The 23,496-nt window shown below is 58.4% G+C and overlaps 3 non-coding genes across 3 annotated transcripts; 1 reads left to right on the plus strand and 2 right to left on the minus strand.

Annotated features, from left to right (window-relative positions):
* Positions 1-1,367: 1,367 nt before the first annotated feature.
* On the minus strand, positions 1,368-1,449 carry TRNAS-GCU (transfer RNA serine (anticodon GCU)). Its single transcript has one exon. It is a non-coding gene; the product is annotated as a tRNA-Ser (tRNA).
* Positions 1,450-10,523: 9,074 nt separating this feature from the next.
* TRNAS-GCU (transfer RNA serine (anticodon GCU)) lies at positions 10,524-10,605 on the plus strand. Its single transcript has one exon. It is a non-coding gene; the product is annotated as a tRNA-Ser (tRNA).
* Positions 10,606-21,868: 11,263 nt separating this feature from the next.
* Positions 21,869-21,950, minus strand: TRNAS-GCU (transfer RNA serine (anticodon GCU)). Its single transcript has one exon. It is a non-coding gene; the product is annotated as a tRNA-Ser (tRNA).
* Positions 21,951-23,496: the final 1,546 nt, after the last annotated feature.

Consider the following 23,496-nt stretch of genomic DNA (forward strand, 5'->3'; position numbering starts at 1 on the left):
CTCTTCTCACATCTTGTTTGCACGCTGGCGCGTCCAGGCACGCTGCTCACAGGTGCTGATCACCATGAGCCACGAGGCATCCTTAGAAGTTGCAAAACTACTGGGAAGCGTGCCCAGAGGAGAGCAAGGTGGGGAGAGCAAGAGCCCCGCGGTCGTGGGGAAGGGATATCCCCAGGAAACGTCCAGGGACTGGGAGAGCAAGGCAGGTGGCCAGAGAGGCAGAAGCGCAAACGTGTGTAAGAGAGGGGAGGTCGTGTGGGCAGGAAGCGGTTCCAGCCACCTCTGTGCCTTTCATAACCACGCTGGATCGTCCCTGTCCCCCCTGACCCCTGCCAAGTCGCTCCTGAGCACCCGGGACAGCACATCCCTTGGTGGCATGGGCTGGCTGCTGGCTACTCCGGCCTCCACACGGGTCTTCCCTGCAGATCCCTGCTTTGTCACAAAACTGGCTAAGGGCTCGGTGTGTCTGAAGTATGAGGGGAGGCTGTGAGAGCTGGGATTCTTCCCATACCTGATGGAAGGCAATGAAGAGGGAGCCACACTCTTCTCAGTAGTACCAACCGGCAGCGCAAGAGGCAATGGGCACAGATTAAACCACATGAAATTCCATCTCAAGGCAAGAAACCACTTTCTTACTGTGAGGCGGGTCAAACAGCGGACCAGGTTGCCCAGAGAGGTTGTGGAGTCTCCATCCTTGGAGATACTCAAAACCCAGCTGGGCTATGTGCTAAGCAACCAGCTCAAGTTGACCCTGCTGGAGCGGTTGGCTTCGACTGAAGGATCCCAGGAGGTCCCTCCCAACCCCAACGATTCTGAGATTCTGAGAACAGATAAGAGCACAATGCCTCCCATAAAAAGAGAAAAAAAATCTTACTTGAAACGTGCTGTGACAGAAAGTGGTGTACGCGTATTTTGTTTTTCGTTCCCGTGGCTGGTTGAGCCTTACTGAAAGGCAAGGTAAACAACATCCACTGCTCTTCCCTGCTCCACCAAGCTAAGCTAGTCACCTCACCGTAGAAGGCTACCAGCTTGGTTAAGCATGACTTCTCCTTTGTAAATCCATGCTTACTACTCCCAACCACCTTCCTGGGCTAGCTATGTTTGGAAACTACTTCCAGGACGTTTTGCTCTATCATCTTCCCAGGGACTGAGGAGAGGCTGGCCGTCCTGCGAGTTCCCTGGACCCTCCTTCTTTCCCTCCTTGTTCCTCTGGCCTGTGTGGAGACAGAAGAGGTTGAGGTGTGTCCTGAGCCACTTCAGAACCTTGCAAGTTCTTTTCAGGCAACTCTCTTCTCAAAACAAAGGCTTACTTGGGGGCACACATCGAGCTGCTCACACTCAGAAACTCTGACCATTGTTGGGCTGGCCGACGAGGATGGGATTCGAACCCACGCGTGCAGAGCACAATGGATTAGCAGTCCATCGCCTTCACCACTCGGCCACCTCGTCAGCATGCTGATGCTGCTCCTGCCACTGCTGCCGCTGCCACTGCTCCTGCTGCTCCTGCTCCTGTTCCTGCTCCGGCTCCAGCTCCTTGCTCCTGCTCCTGCTCCTGACTCCTACACCTTTTTACGCGGTTTGACACGGGAGAGAAGGAGCCAGCCTCCAGCTTTCGCCTTTTGGGGCTGCCTCCACTCTCCCGACAGCTGGGCTGAGCTCCGGGGACCTTTGGGAAATAGGTCTCAGCGTTCACATCAGAAAATGACTGAACAGCAGAGAGAGCCCCCCGCTCCTTCCCGGGAAGGAACACGGGAGAGTGAACCCGGAGTGGCTCAGCGCCTCCAAAGGACTTGAGCCTGACTTTGAGATCGATTTGTCGCCAGCCACGTTCCCCTCGCATTCTGGAAGGATACCACCAGCTCATATGGACAGGGGTCACTCACACTTGACTTGGTGGAGTTTCCACCAGGACAGAGCACGTGCCTCACGCTTGGCCGTGGCGCCTCTGTGCCGTTCCCCCTCGTGCTCACCCAGGATCCCATCACAGGCTGCTTCTCTCCCAGCACAGCTAACAGTCAGGAATGAAGAGGGAGCCGAGGGGCACCGGCCCCACTGCACACAACTCCTCTTTTTACCTGCCAGAGCTCCAGTGCTGCAGAGAGTTGAAACCACTGCGCTGGTCCCCTGAGCCCAGACCTCTCTGTGCCTTGAAGGTCACACCTTGAGCTGGGGGAAATGGTGCAGAGGCCAGGCTTGCTGCCCCTGGTGGATAACAGAAAGGTGGGTACGGGATTGCGCACCGTGGGATGGACACCGACGGCAGGGCCCTGGGAGCCTCTCTTTCTCCTCCGCCCGGTTAATTCCTGTCCTGGACAAAGGGGAGCGGTGCACAGCCTTGGGGGCTGGGACCAGAACCACTTGCACCCCGGACACTCCGAGTAGTTTCTCCAGCCCCAGCCCACCCCATGGGCCTGTAAGTGCGGAGACATGTGAACAAGGCTCTGCCACACTCCTTCCCCAGACTGCTGGCACTCCCCGCTGTGGATGCAAAAAATTCCTGGGATTCCCTTTCTGGGTTCTTAACAAAGACTTCCCTAACAAAGTAGCCAGGGCCATCATTGGCTCTCATTAATGCAGCGGTGTGTTGAGTCCCTGCTCTAATCAGTGCAGCACAGGGACATTCAACAGAAAATTCGGGCTTCCTTCATACTGTGTTTTGTGCCTGTCGAGGCGTGCCGATGAGTAATGGGGCTCCTTCCGCAAGAGCTCTCACCCCAAACCGGCCTTGTCACCATTGCTACGGGATGTCAGGGGCGAAAGACGAGGCGCTCTCGAGGCCAGGAACTACGGAGAAACCCGTAGTTCTACCAAGGGAGGAACTCTTTTGGGCACTCAGCCGGCTGGGATTGGAGAAGAGGGGAGAACGAAACATGACTCTCTTGCAAAGCTGATGCCCAATGTCTTTAATGAGAAAAATCACAGGAAGATGGAAGAGGCGAGAGCTTAAGCAATGCCTTTTGGAGGCTGAGTAAAGCTCAGAGAAGTGCTGCCGTCCAAAGGAAAACCTCCACGCCAGGGGTGCTGCTTTTCCTTTTCCCCTTCAAGGCTCTGGCAAGTCATGCATCACCTAGACCCATTGGCACGGAAGGAAGGAGGAGGCATCGCATGGGGAGCATAAGGCGAAGCAGAGCAAGGCGGGGAAAGAGAGGGGCTTCCCTGGGAAGAGTCGGAAGGCCAGCGCGGGCCCCTTCCTCCAGGCGGAGCGGTTGGGAGCTCAGCTCCTCTGCAGACCATGGCCGCGCTCTCCGGGCTGGCTCCAGGGCTTTCCTGGCGGCTCCTGGCGCTCGACCGACCACGGGCCGGCAATCCACGGGCTTCAGCATAAGAGATTGCCCCGTCCCAGAGGCCCGCAGAGCCCACGGCCCAGACCGGACCACCCAAAGCCCCCCAGCCCCAGGGAGCCCCCAGAAGCGATGGGCACACTGCCAGCGCTGAGAGAGCTCCCCACGGCAGCTGACGCGGTGGACCCCACGGCTGTGCTCTGAGGGAAGGAGCTGAGGATTGGGCCCGGCAGCGTCACCAGGACTGGCGGGGGCTGGATCGCAACGCTGGAGTCGGCGCACCGGGTGACGCACGGCTCGTTGCAGCTGTTGGCAAGCGGGGTTGGGCCGCAGGCAGCTGGCAGGCACGGGCTGTAGCACGACATGTCTCGCGGAGGGAGGCGACCCTGCAAGACCGGGAGGGAGCAGAGGGCGTTAGCTGTCGAGCCCTTTCAGACCCGCAGCTCGGCTCCTCTGAGGACAGGCAGCGCCTGGGAGCTCAGCGGAGAGAGATTTGCGATGGGGCACGAGTCAAGGAAGCTCCTCGTCATGCCAGGAACGCAAAAGGAGCATTGCTGAACTGCGGATGGTGGAGGAAGTGGCCGGCCATTGCTTAGGGAGTGCTGGCCGTACGTCCTGAGCCTTGGAAAGAACGACGTCTGGCAAAGAAACCAACCAATGCCCTGTTTCTCGTCCTAGACCATTCACCGAGGACAAGGGAGGCAAAATGCATGCAGCCCTCTCCACAAAAACTGTCCTGCCAAGTGAGGAGACAAGAGGCAAAATGAATTGGGACTTACCAACTTCACAGAGCAGAGGAAGGCACGACAGAGGAGCTGGGAGTCGGGCACACTTTTATACTGCGGCCCAGAGCCCCAGGGGAGCTGAAAAATGGCACAAACATGAAGCGTGTTGAGAAACAGCAATTTTGGCTCCTCAGAGCTCTGCTGGTAGATGAAAGACACGCCTCCTTTGCCTGAAACGCTTGGCTCCCTTTTCATGCCGGGTAGCACTCAAGTGATTTTGTTGATAGCAATTATGTTTCTTCCCCAGACCAGCACTCGTTTGAGGTGTCATTCCAGTTGCTGGTGAAGCCTCGCAGCAGATTCAGGCCATGAGCAGGAGTTGTGCGCGCCCCGCCCTTCCCGGGGAACGTGGCCACCACTTACATCGGACTTTGCCTGTGGAGCACACCTGAAGGCCACTCAGAAGGGTCTCTCTCTGACTGGCTGAGGCCGACCCTGAGCAACACCAGCGCCTGCAGGCTATGGAGTTGCTCAGAGCCCAGGGGAGCCTCTGCGGGATGGCTGTTCTGCTGAGGGACAGAGAACCGAGGAGACTCAGACCCCCGCGGGGTGATTGGAAGGCGATGGTCATACAAGGCCCTCCTGCGGTCTGCAGAGAAACCCCGTTGTGCGCAGGGATGTGTGTCCACTCAGGCCATTGCTGGAGTGGATCAGGCTACTCGGTGGCAGATCTCTGCTCCCCTCAGGCCTCGGAGACGCACACACTTTCCAGCCGTGCAAAGGGAGCCCCGCAGTTCAGCTGCTGTCTGCAGTCAGGAAAGGCCAGAGTGTTTTCTCTGGGAACTGCACAGCCCTTGCCTTGCCTGCCACGACTTTACTCGTTGCTCTCCCGAGGAGAAGCAACGGCTCAACGTGGCCCTGCAGAGCCGTGAAGGAGCCTGCTGACTCGTGCCTGAAAGTGAGCCATCGCCAAGTGGGCCTGTCTGCTTCGGCGCAGTCTTCCCAAACAACAGTCATCTTTGCATCATTGCCGGCTGGCTTGTTCAGGTCACTGACCCAGAGGGTCTGGCTTGTTTTCCCTGGCTCATCCCTGGCAGGGATGGATTGGCACATTCGGGTCCCTTTAATTGCAAGGTGGCACCAGCAGACCACCTCGGAGTCACCTGTGAGTCACCAAAAAGTGCCAAGGCAGTATGAGAGACCTCAGCCCCACCTCGGTGCAAATCATCCACGTGCTAGCATCGGGGGCTCTGGGGGACAAGGATTCAGACGTGCAGAGGACCCTAGGCGCAACCTCACGTCCGCATTCCTGCAGAAATGCAGCTTTTTGTACAGCGTTGTCATGGCTGTTAGCATCTTGCCCAACCACTTGGTGACTCCTTGAGATCCTGTCATGCTCCTTGGTGAAACAGCTGCCAGAGAAGGACAGCACGGACGTGCCCCGACGTTCCCGCTCCCGGACGTTTCTGGAGCACAGACCAAACTGAGGAAAGTTGCCGCCCCTATGTGTCCAGGACCTGGGGAGCCTGCTTTTTTGACGGACCGTTGTGACAGACCACCGGACTCAGTGGCTGCAGCCGCTGAGTGGCACCAGGTGGTGCTCCCTGCTACCCTACGAGGCATAGAGGAGACTGTGCCGGTCTGGAAAGGTCTGGGGCAGCTCAAAGGCCAGGCGCGTGTCGCCAGCCCTGAGAGCTGCCTGGAAAAAGCCTCCCACTGCCCGTGCTTCTTGGGAAGATGGGCCATGCTCTCACCCGAGCGGCCGTGCCGTTTGGGGAAGGGTCTTGGAAGGGGGATGTTGCCTTGTCCTGCAAAGGATTGAGGGCTCTGTCTCCCTTCTGCCGTTGTTTCCAGCAGGGCTGTGCTCTGGGGCTGTCGTGCCATCCTGCCGGGACGGTCGACCCAGTGCCACAGCTCACAGCAGAAACGTGCTCCCTCCGTACAGGCCGAAACAGGTCCCAGGAGTCAGTATGGCGCCAGCGTGGGAGGCAGCCCCTCGTGCCGCTCTTCCAGGTGGAACTGGAAGTGCACTGACAAAGCAGCCAGTGATGCTCCCTCCTGAAAGGCTATGAGGCTCTGTGAGGAACTTGCGAGGCACTCGACCCCCAGCATGTTCTCAACTGAAGGGTGGGGAAGTGGCTGCCTGTCTCTTCCGGCCCCCAAAGACCCGAGATGTGGCCCTTTGAGACATGGCCCAGCCCCGCAGAAGAGGCACGGGTTGCCCACAGCAGTCTCCGCGGAGGAAGCTGCCAGCACGAACCAGCCCCGAGGGAAGCTCCCCAAATGGGACGACCTGCCCTATGGCTGCTCTGCTCCCGGCTGGTGCACTAACGGATTAGCGCTCGAACTACTATTGTGCACCAGCAAGTGCCAAAGGCCGCGGTGGGTAAAGAGAGAACTTCTCCTCCTCCTCCTCCTCCTCCTCCTCCTCCTCCTCCTCCTCCTCCTCCTCCTTCTTCTGCTTCTTCTTCTTCTTCTTCCTCCTCCTCCTCCTCTTCTTCTTCTTCTTCTTCTTCTTCTTCTTCTTGAAGAACAGCCTTGCTGCTCCTCCCTCTCTGCTCTCCCTTCTGGCAATTGAGAGGTCGTGCAAAGAGGAGCAGAGGCCAGGACAGACACTCTGCTCCTCACGTAGCCTCCTTTGCCACCAGACAGGAGCGTGACACAGCCCGTCACAGCTCCACCACAGCAGGCGGTAAGTACCGTCGCTGGGCTGCTCTCCTCCTTGGCCTGCCATCCTGCCCCGCTGCTGAGTGCGGGAAGGGTGGGGAGGCATTCCTCTACCGCAATGAGGAGCCTGGCATTTGCTGCGCCTGAGCAAAGCTGAGGCAGCGGGAGAGGGCGCATGCATCCACCTGCCCCAGCAGGCGTGTGGTAACACCTGAGGGCAGGAAGCGGACAGCACAGGCCCATCCTTGCTCCGCAAGACGCCTTCTGCTTTGAACTGCAGCCACAAGAGGGCGTGTCCTTCTCAGGACTTTTCACAAGGCAACCAGCCTTGCGAAAAGTGAAAAGCACCCTCAGTCAAATGCCTGTGAGTTCACTCCTCAGCCACTTTGACCTTGCACCCTTGGCACTGACTGCCTGCCCTCTTTGAGAATGAGAATTTTGAGAATGACAATGGACTGATTTCCGTAGAACAAGACCTCCCCCCGCCCCGCCCCCCTCCCCCTTTTTTCCTTTGTTTTGAGGCCACCACAGAGCTACCTGGCCACCTCTGGGAATGGTCCCAGTGCCCCCATCCCTTCACACAGTGGCCCGTCTCTCCATCTCAGAGAGGGTCCTTCTCTGGCGTTCACCTTCCAACCACCTCTGGGGATCTGAGTCCCCTCCTTTCCGTGTCCCTCGGCCGGACAGGCATCCAGCCGGGGCTTGGCCGATTGCTGAGCCCTTCCACGGCCCTGTGGGGCCTTGTGTTTCTCAGGGTCAGCCTCAGCCCTTCAGCAGGAGACCCACGTGAGTGGCCTTCGTCAGGAGGGCTCCACAGCTGAAGGCCTGGCTGAGAGTGGTAGTCACGTTCCCCAGCAAGGATGGGCACAACCCACATGCAGGGCCTGGAGCTACTGAAACCCGTTCCTGGGACCTGGCATGGGACCTCAGATGACCGTTGCTTTGAGGAGCCAGCGTCTAATGCATCACCGTGCTCTCACCCAACAGGGAAATGCAAGCCAGACCTTTCAGATGAAAGAGACAAGTTCTTCATCTCCTGGCTGTGCTTTGCAAGCCTCAAATTGCTCTTTGTTTACGTGCTTCACAAAGAAGGTGTGTTTCAGGTCTCCTCAGGCACTAGCTCACCAGATAAAAAGCCTGTGCCACTCCAGGCCCTTCCATCCACATCTCTTCCCTTGCTCTCCGCGGTGAACTTGGTAAGTCTGAACTCACTCCTTCTCTTCCTGCTGGTGGGATTTCTGTCAGGGGGACTGCTTCCCTTCTGTGCATGCTCCCTCTGGTACGTGGTCCAGGCTTGAAAATACACTGTGCTGCCCTCTTCCGGGAGGTGCGTTGGTGAGGGAAGAGGGAAGGCTTTGTTCCCTTCCGAGAGGGAGTCAGTCAGTTGGGCTCTTCTGTAGCAGGGCCTCTGCTGACGTCTGAGGCTGGACGTCCAGTACCGTCTGACCGGTCACCAGGTGCTTCCTCCCCCATCCACAGTGCAGCGACCTGCCTTGGCCACTCCTGGCACGGAAAGGAACTTCCCAGGGAGATCTGACCCTACCCACGCAACTGTTCGCTCTCAGAGGAGCCGAGCTGCGGGTCTGAAAGGGCTCGACAGCTAACGCCCTCTGCTCCCTCCCGGTCTTGCAGGGTCGCCTCCCTCCGCGAGACATGTCGTGCTACAGCCCGTGCCTGCCAGCTGCCTGCGGCCCAACCCCGCTTGCCAACAGCTGCAACGAGCCGTGCGTCACCCGGTGCGCCGACTCCAGCGTTGCGATCCAGCCCCCGCCAGTCCTGGTGACGCTGCCGGGCCCAATCCTCAGCTCCTTCCCTCAGAGCACAGCCGTGGGGTCCACCGCGTCAGCTGCCGTGGGGAGCTCTCTCAGCGCTGGCAGTGTGCCCATCGCTTCTGGGGGCTCCCTGGGGCTGGGGGGCTTTGGGTGGTCCGGTCTGGGCCGTGGGCTCTGCGGGCCTCTGGGACGGGGCAATCTCTTATGCTGAAGCCCGTGGATTGCCGGCCCGTGGTCGGTCGAGCGCCAGGAGCCGCCAGGAAAGCCCTGGAGCCAGCCCGGAGAGCGCGGCCATGGTCTGCAGAGGAGCCGAGCTCCCAACCGCTCCGCCTGGAGGAAGGGGCCCGCGCTGGCCTTCCGACTCTTCCCAGGGAAGCCCCTCTCTTTCCCCGCCTTGCTCTGCTTCGCCTTATGCTCCCCATGCGATGCCTCCTCCTTCCTTCCGTGCCAATGGGTCTAGGTGATGCATGACTTGCCAGAGCCTTGAAGGGGAAAAGGAAAAGCAGCACCCCTGGCGTGGAGGTTTTCCTTTGGACGGCAGCACTTCTCTGAGCTTTACTCAGCCTCCAAAAGGCATTGCTTAAGCTCTCGCCTCTTCCATCTTCCTGTGATTTTTCTCATTAAAGACATTGGGCATCAGCTTTGCAAGAGAGTCATGTTTCGTTCTCCCCTCTTCTCCAATCCCAGCCGGCTGAGTGCCCAAAAGAGTTCCTCCCTTGGTAGAACTACGGGTTTCTCCGTAGTTCCTGGCCTCGAGAGCGCCTCGTCTTTCGCCCCTGACATCCCGTAGCAATGGTGACAAGGCCGGTTTGGGGTGAGAGCTCTTGCGGAAGGAGCCCCATTACTCATCGGCACGCCTCGACAGGCACAAAACACAGTATGAAGGAAGCCCGAATTTTCTGTTGAATGTCCCTGTGCTGCACTGATTAGAGCAGGGACTCAACACACCGCTGCATTAATGAGAGCCAATGATGGCCCTGGCTACTTTGTTAGGGAAGTCTTTGTTAAGAACCCAGAAAGGGAATCCCAGGAATTTTTTGCATCCACAGCGGGGAGTGCCAGCAGTCTGGGGAAGGAGTGTGGCAGAGCCTTGTTCACATGTCTCCGCACTTACAGGCCCATGGGGTGGGCTGGGGCTGGAGAAACTACTCGGAGTGTCCGGGGTGCAAGTGGTTCTGGTCCCAGCCCCCAAGGCTGTGCACCGCTCCCCTTTGTCCAGGACAGGAATTAACCGGGCGGAGGAGAAAGAGAGGCTCCCAGGGCCCTGCCGTCGGTGTCCATCCCACGGTGCGCAATCCCGTACCCACCTTTCTGTTATCCACCAGGGGCAGCAAGCCTGGCCTCTGCACCATTTCCCCCAGCTCAAGGTGTGACCTTCAAGGCACAGAGAGGTCTGGGCTCAGGGGACCAGCGCAGTGGTTTCAACTCTCTGCAGCACTGGAGCTCTGGCAGGTAAAAAGAGGAGTTGTGTGCAGTGGGGCCGGTGCCCCTCGGCTCCCTCTTCATTCCTGACTGTTAGCTGTGCTGGGAGAGAAGCAGCCTGTGATGGGATCCTGGGTGAGCACGAGGGGGAACGGCACAGAGGCGCCACGGCCAAGCGTGAGGCACGTGCTCTGTCCTGGTGGAAACTCCACCAAGTCAAGTGTGAGTGACCCCTGTCCATATGAGCTGGTGGTATCCTTCCAGAATGCGAGGGGAACGTGGCTGGCGACAAATCGATCTCAAAGTCAGGCTCAAGTCCTTTGGAGGCGCTGAGCCACTCCGGGTTCACTCTCCCGTGTTCCTTCCCGGGAAGGAGCGGGGGGCTCTCTCTGCTGTTCAGTCATTTTCTGATGTGAACGCTGAGACCTATTTCCCAAAGGTCCCCGGAGCTCAGCCCAGCTGTCGGGAGAGTGGAGGCAGCCCCAAAAGGCGAAAGCTGGAGGCTGGCTCCTTCTCTCCCGTGTCAAACCGCGTAAAAAGGTGTAGGAGTCAGGAGCAGGAGCAGGAGCAAGGAGCTGGAGCCGGAGCAGGAACAGGAGCAGGAGCAGCAGGAGCAGTGGCAGCGGCAGCAGTGGCAGGAGCAGCATCAGCATGCTGACGAGGTGGCCGAGTGGTGAAGGCGATGGACTGCTAATCCATTGTGCTCTGCACGCGTGGGTTCGAATCCCATCCTCGTCGGCCAGCCCAACAATGGTCAGAGTTTCTGAGTGTGAGCAGCTCGATGTGTGCCCCCAAGTAAGCCTTTGTTTTGAGAAGAGAGTTGCCTGAAAAGAACTTGCAAGGTTCTGAAGTGGCTCAGGACACACCTCAACCTCTTCTGTCTCCACACAGGCCAGAGGAACAAGGAGGGAAAGAAGGAGGGTCCAGGGAACTCGCAGGACGGCCAGCCTCTCCTCAGTCCCTGGGAAGATGATAGAGCAAAACGTCCTGGAAGTAGTTTCCAAACATAGCTAGCCCAGGAAGGTGGTTGGGAGTAGTAAGCATGGATTTACAAAGGAGAAGTCATGCTTAACCAAGCTGGTAGCCTTCTACGGTGAGGTGACTAGCTTAGCTTGGTGGAGCAGGGAAGAGCAGTGGATGTTGTTTACCTTGCCTTTCAGTAAGGCTCAACCAGCCACGGGAACGAAAAACAAAATACGCGTACACCACTTTCTGTCACAGCACGTTTCAAGTAAGATTTTTTTTCTCTTTTTATGGGAGGCATTGTGCTCTTATCTGTTCTCAGAATCTCAGAATCGTTGGGGTTGGGAGGGACCTCCTGGGATCCTTCAGTCCAAGCCAACCGCTCCAGCAGGGTCAACTTGAGCTGGTTGCTTAGCACATAGTCCAGCTGGGTTTTGAGTATCTCCACGGATGGAGACTCCACAACCTCTCTGGGCAACCTGGTCCGCTGTTTGACCCGCCTCACAGTAAGAAAGTGGTTTCTTGCCTTGAGATGGAATTTCATGTGGTTTAATCTGTGCCCATTGCCTCTTGCGCTGCCGGTTGGTACTACTGAGAAGAGTGTGGCTCCCTCTTCATTGCCTTCCATCAGGTATGGGAAGAATCCCAGCTCTCACAGCCTCCCCTCATACTTCAGACACACCGAGCCCTTAGCCAGTTTTGTGACAAAGCAGGGATCTGCAGGGAAGACCCGTGTGGAGGCCGGAGTAGCCAGCAGCCAGCCCATGCCACCAAGGGATGTGCTGTCCCGGGTGCTCAGGAGCGACTTGGCAGGGGTCAGGGGGGACAGGGACGATCCAGCGTGGTTATGAAAGGCACAGAGGTGGCTGGAACCGCTTCCTGCCCACACGACCTCCCCTCTCTTACACACGTTTGCGCTTCTGCCTCTCTGGCCACCTGCCTTGCTCTCCCAGTCCCTGGACGTTTCCTGGGGATATCCCTTCCCCACGACCGCGGGGCTCTTGCTCTCCCCACCTTGCTCTCCTCTGGGCACGCTTCCCAGTAGTTTTGCAACTTCTAAGGATGCCTCGTGGCTCATGGTGATCAGCACCTGTGAGCAGCGTGCCTGGACGCGCCAGCGTGCAAACAAGATGTGAGAAGAGGAGAGTGGGCTTTGGCCAAGGGGCTCAGAGCTCAGAATGCTGCTGACCCCACCCCCCTACGCAACACCCCACCCCCCCCCACCCCCCGCCAGCCTCGCATATCCCTAAGGCCTGCGAGCCAGGTAGAGGGGACCACTGCCCCCGCTGCCAGCCCAGTTGGGTCTGAATCCAGAGGGAGAGTCTGTGGGAGATGAGAAAGGGGCTGCCTGCTGCGGAGAGGTCAGCTTCTTCATCGGCACCTTAACCTCACCTGGACAGCCTCAGGGAAGAGAAGAAGAGCAGAACTCTTTCTCATCGACAGACGAGCTTGGCGGTTTGGACAGACCAGAAGGATCCCTTTCTGTTTGGTGGCTGCTGAGCCCAGGAGCCCAGCAGAGCTCAGGCTGCCACAGCTCCATGCCCCTAGGCCCAGCCAGCAGCGAGGCTGAGCATGCCTCCCAGGAGGCACACACACCCCTCCACCAATCCATGTGTACAACCCGTAGACACACGGCCGACCACACCGCCCAACAAAGGGCACTGAGAGCCTCATCCAGGTCCCCTTTCTGGCCAGGCAAGCATCCTCAACAGCAAACGATGCTTGAGTGACAGCCATGTTCTCCCATCTTCCCTCTACTTTTGCCACGTTCCTTCCTCCCGGTTCCAGCCTGGACCCTCCCTCCCTCCACCTCTGGTTCCTCCCGCAAAACATCCCATGCTGAGTCTCGTGCTGTCCTGTGATGCTCTTCCCCTGCACTCATCACAGTTTTCCAGTACTTAGAGGCCGCTGCAAAGAGGACGGAGACTCTCTCTTAACAAAGAGACGCATGGAGAGGACAGGGAGCACCTGGGAGGGGTTTCACCTTGATGTAAGAAAGACATTTTCTACAGTGAGGACAACCATTCGCTGCAACGGCCTCCCCAGGGACATGCTAGAGTCCCCATGACCGGAGGTTTTCAAGATGCCATTGGACAGGATGCTAGATAATCCCATGCAGGCTCCCTTTCCCGCAAAAGGTTGGACCGGATGGTCTTTTGAGGTCCCTTCCAATCAGGGCGATTCTATGATTGTATGACTATTTGGGAGAAACCCGTAGTTCTACCAAGGGAGGAACTCTTTTGGGCACTCAGCCGGCTGGGATTGGAGAAGAGGGGAGAACGAAACATGACTCTCTTGCAAAGCTGATGCCCAATGTCTTTAATGAGAAAAATCACAGGAAGATGGAAGAGGCGAGAGCTTAAGCAATGCCTTTTGGAGGCTGAGTAAAGCTCAGAGAAGTGCTGCCGTCCAAAGGAAAACCTCCACGCCAGGGGTGCTGCTTTTCCTTTTCCCCTTCAAGGCTCTGGCAAGTCATGCATCACCTAGACCCATTGGCACGGAAGGAAGGAGGAGGCATCGCATGGGGAGCATAAGGCGAAGCAGAGCAAGGCGGGGAAAGAGAGGGGCTTCCCTGGGAAGAGTCGGAAGGCCAGCGTGGGCCCCTTCCTCCAGGCGGAGCGGTTGGGAGCTCGGCTCCTCTGCAGACCATGGCCGCGCTCTCCGGGCTGGCTCCAGGGCTTTCCTGGCGGCTCCTGGCGCTCGACCGACCACGGGCCGGCAATCCACGGGCTTCAGCATAAGAGATTGCCCCGTCCCAGAGGCCCGCAGAGCCCACGGCCCAGACCGGACCACCCAAAGCCCCCCAGCCCCAGGGAGCCCCCAGAAGCGATGGGCACACTGCCAGCGCTGAGAGAGCTCCCCACGGCAGCTGACGCGGTGGACCCCACGGCTGTGCTCTGAGGGAAGGAGCTGAGGATTGGGCCCGGCAGCGTCACCAGGACTGGCGGGGGCTGGATCGCAACGCTGGAGTCGGCGCACCGGGTGACGCACGGCTCGTTGCAGCTGTTGGCAAGCGGGGTTGGGCCGCAGGCAGCTGGCAGGCACGGGCTGTAGCACGACATGTCTCGCGGAGGGAGGCGACCCTGCAAGACCGGGAGGGAGCAGAGGGCGTTAGCTGTCGAGCCCTTTCAGACCCGCAGCTCGGCTCCTCTGAGGACAGGCAGCGCCTGGGAGCTCAGCGGAGAGAGATTTGCGATGGGGCACGAGTCAAGGAAGCTCCTCGTCATGCCAGGAACGCAAAAGGAGCATTGCTGAACTGCGGATGGTGGAGGAAGTGGCCGGCCATTGCTTAGGGAGTGCTGGCCGTACGTCCTGAGCCTTGGAAAGAACGACGTCTGGCAAAGAAACCAACCAATGCCCTGTTTCACGTCCTAGACCATTCACCGAGGACAAGGGAGGCAAAATGCATGCAGCCCTCTCCACAAAAACTGTCCTGCCAAGCGAGGAGACAAGAGGCAAAATGAATTGGGACTTACCAACTTCACAGAGCAGAGGAAGGCACGACAGAGGAGCTGGGAGTCGGGCACACTTTTATACTGCGGCCCAGAGCCCCAGGGGAGCTGAAAAATGGCACAAACATGAAGCGTGTTGAGAAACAGCAATTTTGGCTCCTCAGAGCTCTGCTGGTAGATGAAAGACACGCCTCCTTTGCCTGAAACGCTTGGCTCCCTTTTCATGCCGGGTAGCACTCAAGTGATTTTGTTGATAGCAATTATGTTTCTTCCCCAGACCAGCACTCGTTTGAGGTGTCATTCCAGTTGCTGGTGAAGCCTCGCAGCAGATTCAGGCCATGAGCAGGAGTTGTGCGCGCCCCGCCCTTCCCGGGGAACGTGGCCACCACTTACATCGGACTTTGCCTGTGGAGCACACCTGAAGGCCACTCAGAAGGGTCTCTCTCTGACTGGCTGAGGCCGACCCTGAGCAACACCAGCGCCTGCAGGCTATGGAGTTGCTCAGAGCCCAGGGGAGCCTCTGCGGGATGGCTGTTCTGCTGAGGGACAGAGAACCGAGGAGACTCAGACCCCCGCGGGGTGATTGGAAGGCGATGGTCATACAAGGCCCTCCTGCGGTCTGCAGAGAAACCCCGTTGTGCGCAGGGATGTGTGTCCACTCAGGCCATTGCTGGAGTGGATCAGGCTACTCGGTGGCAGATCTCTGCTCCCCTCAGGCCTCGGAGACGCACACACTTTCCAGCCGTGCAAAGGGAGCCCCGCAGTTCAGCTGCTGTCTGCAGTCAGGAAAGGCCAGAGTGTTTTCTCTGGGAACTGCACAGCCCTTGCCTTGCCTGCCACGACTTTACTCGTTGCTCTCCCGAGGAGAAGCAACGGCTCAACGTGGCCCTGCAGAGCCGTGAAGGAGCCTGCTGACTCGTGCCTGAAAGTGAGCCATCGCCAAGTGGGCCTGTCTGCTTCGGCGCAGTCTTCCCAAACAACAGTCATCTTTGCATCATTGCCGGCTGGCTTGTTCAGGTCACTGACCCAGAGGGTCTGGCTTGTTTTCCCTGGCTCATCCCTGGCAGGGATGGATTGGCACATTCGGGTCCCTTTAATTGCAAGGTGGCACCAGCAGACCACCTCGGAGTCACCTGTGAGTCACCAAAAAGTGCCAAGGCAGTATGAGAGACCTCAGCCCCACCTCGGTGCAAATCATCCACGTGCTAGCATCGGGGGCTCCGGGGGACAAGGATTCAGACGTGCAGAGGACCCTAGGCGCAACCTCACGTCCGCATTCCTGCAGAAATGCAGCTTTTTGTACAGCGTTGTCATGGCTGTTAGCATCTTGCCCAACCACTTGGTGACTCCTTGAGATCCTGTCATGCTCCTTGGTGAAACAGCTGCCAGAGAAGGACAGCACGGACGTGCCCCGACGTTCCCGCTCCCGGACGTTTCTGGAGCACAGACCAAACTGAGGAAAGTTGCCGCCCCTATGTGTCCAGGACCTGGGGAGCCTGCTTTTTTGACGGACCGTTGTGACAGACCACCGGACTCAGTGGCTGCAGCCGCTGAGTGGCACCAGGTGGTGCTCCCTGCTACCCTACGAGGCATAGAGGAGACTGTGCCGGTCTGGAAAGGTCTGGGGCAGCTCAAAGGCCAGGCGCGTGTCGCCAGCCCTGAGAGCTGCCTGGAAAAAGCCTCCCACTGCCCGTGCTTCTTGGGAAGATGGGCCATGCTCTCACCCGAGCGGCCGTGCCGTTTGGGGAAGGGTCTTGGAAGGGGGATGTTGCCTTGTCCTGCAAAGGATTGAGGGCTCTGTCTCCCTTCTGCCGTTGTTTCCAGCAGGGCTGTGCTCTGGGGCTGTCGTGCCATCCTGCCGGGACGGTCGACCCAGTGCCACAGCTCACAGCAGAAACGTGCTCCCTCCGTACAGGCCGAAACAGGTCCCAGGAGTCAGTATGGCGCCAGCGTGGGAGGCAGCCCCTCGTGCCGCTCTTCCAGGTGGAACTGGAAGTGCACTGACAAAGCAGCCAGTGATGCTCCCTCCTGAAAGGCTATGAGGCTCTGTGAGGAACTTGCGAGGCACTCGACCCCCAGCATGTTCTCAACTGAAGGGTGGGGAAGTGGCTGCCTGTCTCTTCCGGCCCCCAAAGACCCGAGATGTGGCCCTTTGAGACATGGCCCAGCCCCGCAGAAGAGGCACGGGTTGCCCACAGCAGTCTCCGCGGAGGAAGCTGCCAGCACGAACCAGCCCCGAGGGAAGCTCCCCAAATGGGACGACCTGCCCTATGGCTGCTCTGCTCCCGGCTGGTGCACTAACGGATTAGCGCTCGAACTACTATTGTGCACCAGCAAGTGCCAAAGGCCGCGGTGGGTAAAGAGAGAACTTCTCCTCCTCCTCCTCCTCCTCCTCCTCCTCCTCCTCCTCCTCCTCCTCCTCCTCCTCCTTCTTCTGCTTCTTCTTCTTCTTCTTCCTCCTCCTCCTCCTCTTCTTCTTCTTCTTCTTCTTCTTCTTCTTCTTCTTGAAGAACAGCCTTGCTGCTCCTCCCTCTCTGCTCTCCCTTCTGGCAATTGAGAGGTCGTGCAAAGAGGAGCAGAGGCCAGGACAGACACTCTGCTCCTCACGTAGCCTCCTTTGCCACCAGACAGGAGCGTGACACAGCCCGTCACAGCTCCACCACAGCAGGCGGTGAGTACCGTCGCTGGGCTGCTCTCCTCCTTGGCCTGCCATCCTGCCCCGCTGCTGAGTGCGGGAAGGGTGGGGAGGCATTCCTCTACCGCAATGAGGAGCCTGGCATTTGCTGCGCCTGAGCAAAGCTGAGGCAGCGGGAGAGGGCGCATGCATCCACCTGCCCCAGCAGGCGTGTGGTAACACCTGAGGGCAGGAAGCGGACAGCACAGGCCCATCCTTGCTCCGCAAGACGCCTTCTGCTTTGAACTGCAGCCACAAGAGGGCGTGTCCTTCTCAGGACTTTTCACAAGGCAACCAGCCTTGCGAAAAGTGAAAAGCACCCTCAGTCAAATGCCTGTGAGTTCACTCCTCAGCCACTTTGACCTTGCACCCTTGGCACTGACTGCCTGCCCTCTTTGAGAATGAGAATTTTGAGAATGACAATGGACTGATTTCCGTAGAACAAGACCTCCCCCCGCCCCGCCCCCCTCCCCCTTTTTTCCTTTGTTTTGAGGCCACCACAGAGCTACCTGGCCACCTCTGGGAATGGTCCCAGTGCCCCCATCCCTTCACACAGTGGCCCGTCTCTCCATCTCAGAGAGGGTCCTTCTCTGGCGTTCACCTTCCAACCACCTCTGGGGATCTGAGTCCCCTCCTTTCCGTGTCCCTCGGCCGGACAGGCATCCAGCCGGGGCTTGGCCGATTGCTGAGCCCTTCCACGGCCCTGTGGGGCCTTGTGTTTCTCAGGGTCAGCCTCAGCCCTTCAGCAGGAGACCCACGTGAGTGGCCTTCGTCAGGAGGGCTCCACAGCTGAAGGCCTGGCTGAGAGTGGTAGTCACGTTCCCCAGCAAGGATGGGCACAACCCACATGCAGGGCCTGGAGCTACTGAAACCCGTTCCTGGGACCTGGCATGGGACCTCAGATGACCGTTGCTTTGAGGAGCCAGCGTCTAATGCATCACCGTGCTCTCACCCAATAGGGAAATGCAAGCCAGACCTTTCAGATGAAAGAGACAAGTTCTTCATCTCCTGGCTGTGCTTTGCAAGCCTCAAATTGCTCTTTGTTTACGTGCTTCACAAAGAAGGTGTGTTTCAGGTCTCCTCAGGCACTAGCTCACCAGATAAAAAGCCTGTGCCACTCCAGGCCCTTCCATCCACATCTCTTCCCTTGCTCTCCGCGGTGAACTTGGTAAGTCTGAACTCACTCCTTCTCTTCCTGCTGGTGGGATTTCTGTCAGGGGGACTGCTTCCCTTCTGTGCATGCTCCCTCTGGTACGTGGTCCAGGCTTGAAAATACACTGTGCTGCCCTCTTCCGGGAGGTGCGTTGGTGAGGGAAGAGGGAAGGCTTTGTTCCCTTCCGAGAGGGAGTCAGTCAGTTGGGCTCTTCTGTAGCAGGGCCTCTGCTGACGTCTGAGGCTGGACGTCCAGTACCGTCTGACCGGTCACCAGGTGCTTCCTCCCCCATCCACAGTGCAGCGACCTGCCTTGGCCACTCCTGGCACGGAAAGGAACTTCCCAGGGAGATCTGACCCTACCCACGCAACTGTTCGCTCTCAGAGGAGCCGAGCTGCGGGTCTGAAAGGGCTCGACAGCTAACGCCCTCTGCTCCCTCCCGGTCTTGCAGGGTCGCCTCCCTCCGCGAGACATGTCGTGCTACAGCCCGTGCCTGCCAGCTGCCTGCGGCCCAACCCCGCTTGCCAACAGCTGCAACGAGCCGTGCGTCACCCGGTGCGCCGACTCCAGCGTTGCGATCCAGCCCCCGCCAGTCCTGGTGACGCTGCCGGGCCCAATCCTCAGCTCCTTCCCTCAGAGCACAGCCGTGGGGTCCACCGCGTCAGCTGCCGTGGGGAGCTCTCTCAGCGCTGGCAGTGTGCCCATCGCTTCTGGGGGCTCCCTGGGGCTGGGGGGCTTTGGGTGGTCCGGTCTGGGCCGTGGGCTCTGCGGGCCTCTGGGACGGGGCAATCTCTTATGCTGAAGCCCGTGGATTGCCGGCCCGTGGTCGGTCGAGCGCCAGGAGCCGCCAGGAAAGCCCTGGAGCCAGCCCGGAGAGCGCGGCCATGGTCTGCAGAGGAGCCGAGCTCCCAACCGCTCCGCCTGGAGGAAGGGGCCCGCGCTGGCCTTCCGACTCTTCCCAGGGAAGCCCCTCTCTTTCCCCGCCTTGCTCTGCTTCGCCTTATGCTCCCCATGCGATGCCTCCTCCTTCCTTCCGTGCCAATGGGTCTAGGTGATGCATGACTTGCCAGAGCCTTGAAGGGGAAAAGGAAAAGCAGCACCCCTGGCGTGGAGGTTTTCCTTTGGACGGCAGCACTTCTCTGAGCTTTACTCAGCCTCCAAAAGGCATTGCTTAAGCTCTCGCCTCTTCCATCTTCCTGTGATTTTTCTCATTAAAGACATTGGGCATCAGCTTTGCAAGAGAGTCATGTTTCGTTCTCCCCTCTTCTCCAATCCCAGCCGGCTGAGTGCCCAAAAGAGTTCCTCCCTTGGTAGAACTACGGGTTTCTCCCAAATAGTCATACAATCATAGAATCGCCCTGATTGGAAGGGACCTCAAAAGACCATCCGGTCCAACCTTTTGCGGGAAAGGGAGCCTGCATGGGATTATCTAGCATCCTGTCCAATGGCATCTTGAAAACCTCCGGTCATGGGGACTCTAGCATGTCCCTGGGGAGGCCGTTGCAGCGAATGGTTGTCCTCACTGTAGAAAATGTCTTTCTTACATCAAGGTGAAACCCCTCCCAGGTGCTCCCTGTCCTCTCCATGCGTCTCTTTGTTAAGAGAGAGTCTCCGTCCTCTTTGCAGCGGCCTCTAAGTACTGGAAAACTGTGATGAGTGCAGGGGAAGAGCATCACAGGACAGCACGAGACTCAGCATGGGATGTTTTGCGGGAGGAACCAGAGGTGGAGGGAGGGAGGGTCCAGGCTAGAACCGGGAGGAAGGAACGTGGCAAAAGTAGAGGGAAGATGGGAGAACATGGCTGTCACTCAAGCATCGTTTGCTGTTGAGGATGCTTGCCTGGCCAGAAAGGGGACCTGGATGAGGCTCTCAGTGCCCTTTGTTGGGCGGTGTGGTCGGCCGTGTGTCTACGGGTTGTACACATGGATTGGTGGAGGGGTGTGTGTGCCTCCTGGGAGGCATGCTCAGCCTCGCTGCTGGCTGGGCCTAGGGGCATGGAGCTGTGGCAGCCTGAGCTCTGCTGGGCTCCTGGGCTCAGCAGCCACCAAACAGAAAGGGATCCTTCTGGTCTGTCCAAACCGCCAAGCTCGTCTGTCGATGAGAAAGAGTTCTGCTCTTCTTCTCTTCCCTGAGGCTGTCCAGGTGAGGTTAAGGTGCCGATGAAGAAGCTGACCTCTCCGCAGCAGGCAGCCCCTTTCTCATCTCCCACAGACTCTCCCTCTGGATTCAGACCCAACTGGGCTGGCAGCGGGGGCAGTGGTCCCCTCTACCTGGCTCGCAGGCCTTAGGGATATGCGAGGCTGGCGGGGGGTGGGGGGGGGTGGGGTGTTGCGTAGGGGGGTGGGGTCAGCAGCATTCTGAGCTCTGAGCCCCTTGGCCAAAGCCCACTCTCCTCTTCTCACATCTTGTTTGCACGCTGGCGCGTCCAGGCACGCTGCTCACAGGTGCTGATCACCATGAGCCACGAGGCATCCTTAGAAGTTGCAAAACTACTGGGAAGCGTGCCCAGAGGAGAGCAAGGTGGGGAGAGCAAGAGCCCCGCGGTCGTGGGGAAGGGATATCCCCAGGAAACGTCCAGGGACTGGGAGAGCAAGGCAGGTGGCCAGAGAGGCAGAAGCGCAAACGTGTGTAAGAGAGGGGAGGTCGTGTGGGCAGGAAGCGGTTCCAGCCACCTCTGTGCCTTTCATAACCACGCTGGATCGTCCCTGTCCCCCCTGACCCCTGCCAAGTCGCTCCTGAGCACCCGGGACAGCACATCCCTTGGTGGCATGGGCTGGCTGCTGGCTACTCCGGCCTCCACACGGGTCTTCCCTGCAGATCCCTGCTTTGTCACAAAACTGGCTAAGGGCTCGGTGTGTCTGAAGTATGAGGGGAGGCTGTGAGAGCTGGGATTCTTCCCATACCTGATGGAAGGCAATGAAGAGGGAGCCACACTCTTCTCAGTAGTACCAACCGGCAGCGCAAGAGGCAATGGGCACAGATTAAACCACATGAAATTCCATCTCAAGGCAAGAAACCACTTTCTTACTGTGAGGCGGGTCAAACAGCGGACCAGGTTGCCCAGAGAGGTTGTGGAGTCTCCATCCTTGGAGATACTCAAAACCCAGCTGGGCTATGTGCTAAGCAACCAGCTCAAGTTGACCCTGCTGGAGCGGTTGGCTTCGACTGAAGGATCCCAGGAGGTCCCTCCCAACCCCAACGATTCTGAGATTCTGAGAACAGATAAGAGCACAATGCCTCCCATAAAAAGAGAAAAAAAATCTTACTTGAAACGTGCTGTGACAGAAAGTGGTGTACGCGTATTTTGTTTTTCGTTCCCGTGGCTGGTTGAGCCTTACTGAAAGGCAAGGTAAACAACATCCACTGCTCTTCCCTGCTCCACCAAGCTAAGCTAGTCACCTCACCGTAGAAGGCTACCAGCTTGGTTAAGCATGACTTCTCCTTTGTAAATCCATGCTTACTACTCCCAACCACCTTCCTGGGCTAGCTATGTTTGGAAACTACTTCCAGGACGTTTTGCTCTATCATCTTCCCAGGGACTGAGGAGAGGCTGGCCGTCCTGCGAGTTCCCTGGACCCTCCTTCTTTCCCTCCTTGTTCCTCTGGCCTGTGTGGAGACAGAAGAGGTTGAGGTGTGTCCTGAGCCACTTCAGAACCTTGCAAGTTCTTTTCAGGCAACTCTCTTCTCAAAACAAAGGCTTACTTGGGGGCACACATCGAGCTGCTCACACTCAGAAACTCTGACCATTGTTGGGCTGGCCGACGAGGATGGGATTCGAACCCACGCGTGCAGAGCACAATGGATTAGCAGTCCATCGCCTTCACCACTCGGCCACCTCGTCAGCATGCTGATGCTGCTCCTGCCACTGCTGCCGCTGCCACTGCTCCTGCTGCTCCTGCTCCTGTTCCTGCTCCGGCTCCAGCTCCTTGCTCCTGCTCCTGCTCCTGACTCCTACACCTTTTTACGCGGTTTGACACGGGAGAGAAGGAGCCAGCCTCCAGCTTTCGCCTTTTGGGGCTGCCTCCACTCTCCCGACAGCTGGGCTGAGCTCCGGGGACCTTTGGGAAATAGGTCTCAGCGTTCACATCAGAAAATGACTGAACAGCAGAGAGAGCCCCCCGCTCCTTCCCGGGAAGGAACACGGGAGAGTGAACCCGGAGTGGCTCAGCGCCTCCAAAGGACTTGAGCCTGACTTTGAGATCGATTTGTCGCCAGCCACGTTCCCCTCGCATTCTGGAAGGATACCACCAGCTCATATGGACAGGGGTCACTCACACTTGACTTGGTGGAGTTTCCACCAGGACAGAGCACGTGCCTCACGCTTGGCCGTGGCGCCTCTGTGCCGTTCCCCCTCGTGCTCACCCAGGATCCCATCACAGGCTGCTTCTCTCCCAGCACAGCTAACAGTCAGGAATGAAGAGGGAGCCGAGGGGCACCGGCCCCACTGCACACAACTCCTCTTTTTACCTGCCAGAGCTCCAGTGCTGCAGAGAGTTGAAACCACTGCGCTGGTCCCCTGAGCCCAGACCTCTCTGTGCCTTGAAGGTCACACCTTGAGCTGGGGGAAATGGTGCAGAGGCCAGGCTTGCTGCCCCTGGTGGATAACAGAAAGGTGGGTACGGGATTGCGCACCGTGGGATGGACACCGACGGCAGGGCCCTGGGAGCCTCTCTTTCTCCTCCGCCCGGTTAATTCCTGTCCTGGACAAAGGGGAGCGGTGCACAGCCTTGGGGGCTGGGACCAGAACCACTTGCACCCCGGACACTCCGAGTAGTTTCTCCAGCCCCAGCCCACCCCATGGGCCTGTAAGTGCGGAGACATGTGAACAAGGCTCTGCCACACTCCTTCCCCAGACTGCTGGCACTCCCCGCTGTGGATGCAAAAAATTCCTGGGATTCCCTTTCTGGGTTCTTAACAAAGACTTCCCTAACAAAGTAGCCAGGGCCATCATTGGCTCTCATTAATGCAGCGGTGTGTTGAGTCCCTGCTCTAATCAGTGCAGCACAGGGACATTCAACAGAAAATTCGGGCTTCCTTCATACTGTGTTTTGTGCCTGTCGAGGCGTGCCGATGAGTAATGGGGCTCCTTCCGCAAGAGCTCTCACCCCAAACCGGCCTTGTCACCATTGCTACGGGATGTCAGGGGCGAAAGACGAGGCGCTCTCGAGGCCAGGAACTACGGAGAAACCCGTAGTTCTACCAAGGGAGGAACTCTTTTGGGCACTCAGCCGGCTGGGATTGGAGAAGAGGGGAGAACGAAACATGACTCTCTTGCAAAGCTGATGCCCAATGTCTTTAATGAGAAAAATCACAGGAAGATGGAAGAGGCGAGAGCTTAAGCAATGCCTTTTGGAGGCTGAGTAAAGCTCAGAGAAGTGCTGCCGTCC

Source organism: Pelecanus crispus, chromosome 12, assembly GCF_030463565.1.
Source record: "Pelecanus crispus isolate bPelCri1 chromosome 12, bPelCri1.pri, whole genome shotgun sequence".
NCBI classification, from domain to species: domain Eukaryota; kingdom Metazoa; phylum Chordata; class Aves; order Pelecaniformes; family Pelecanidae; genus Pelecanus; species Pelecanus crispus.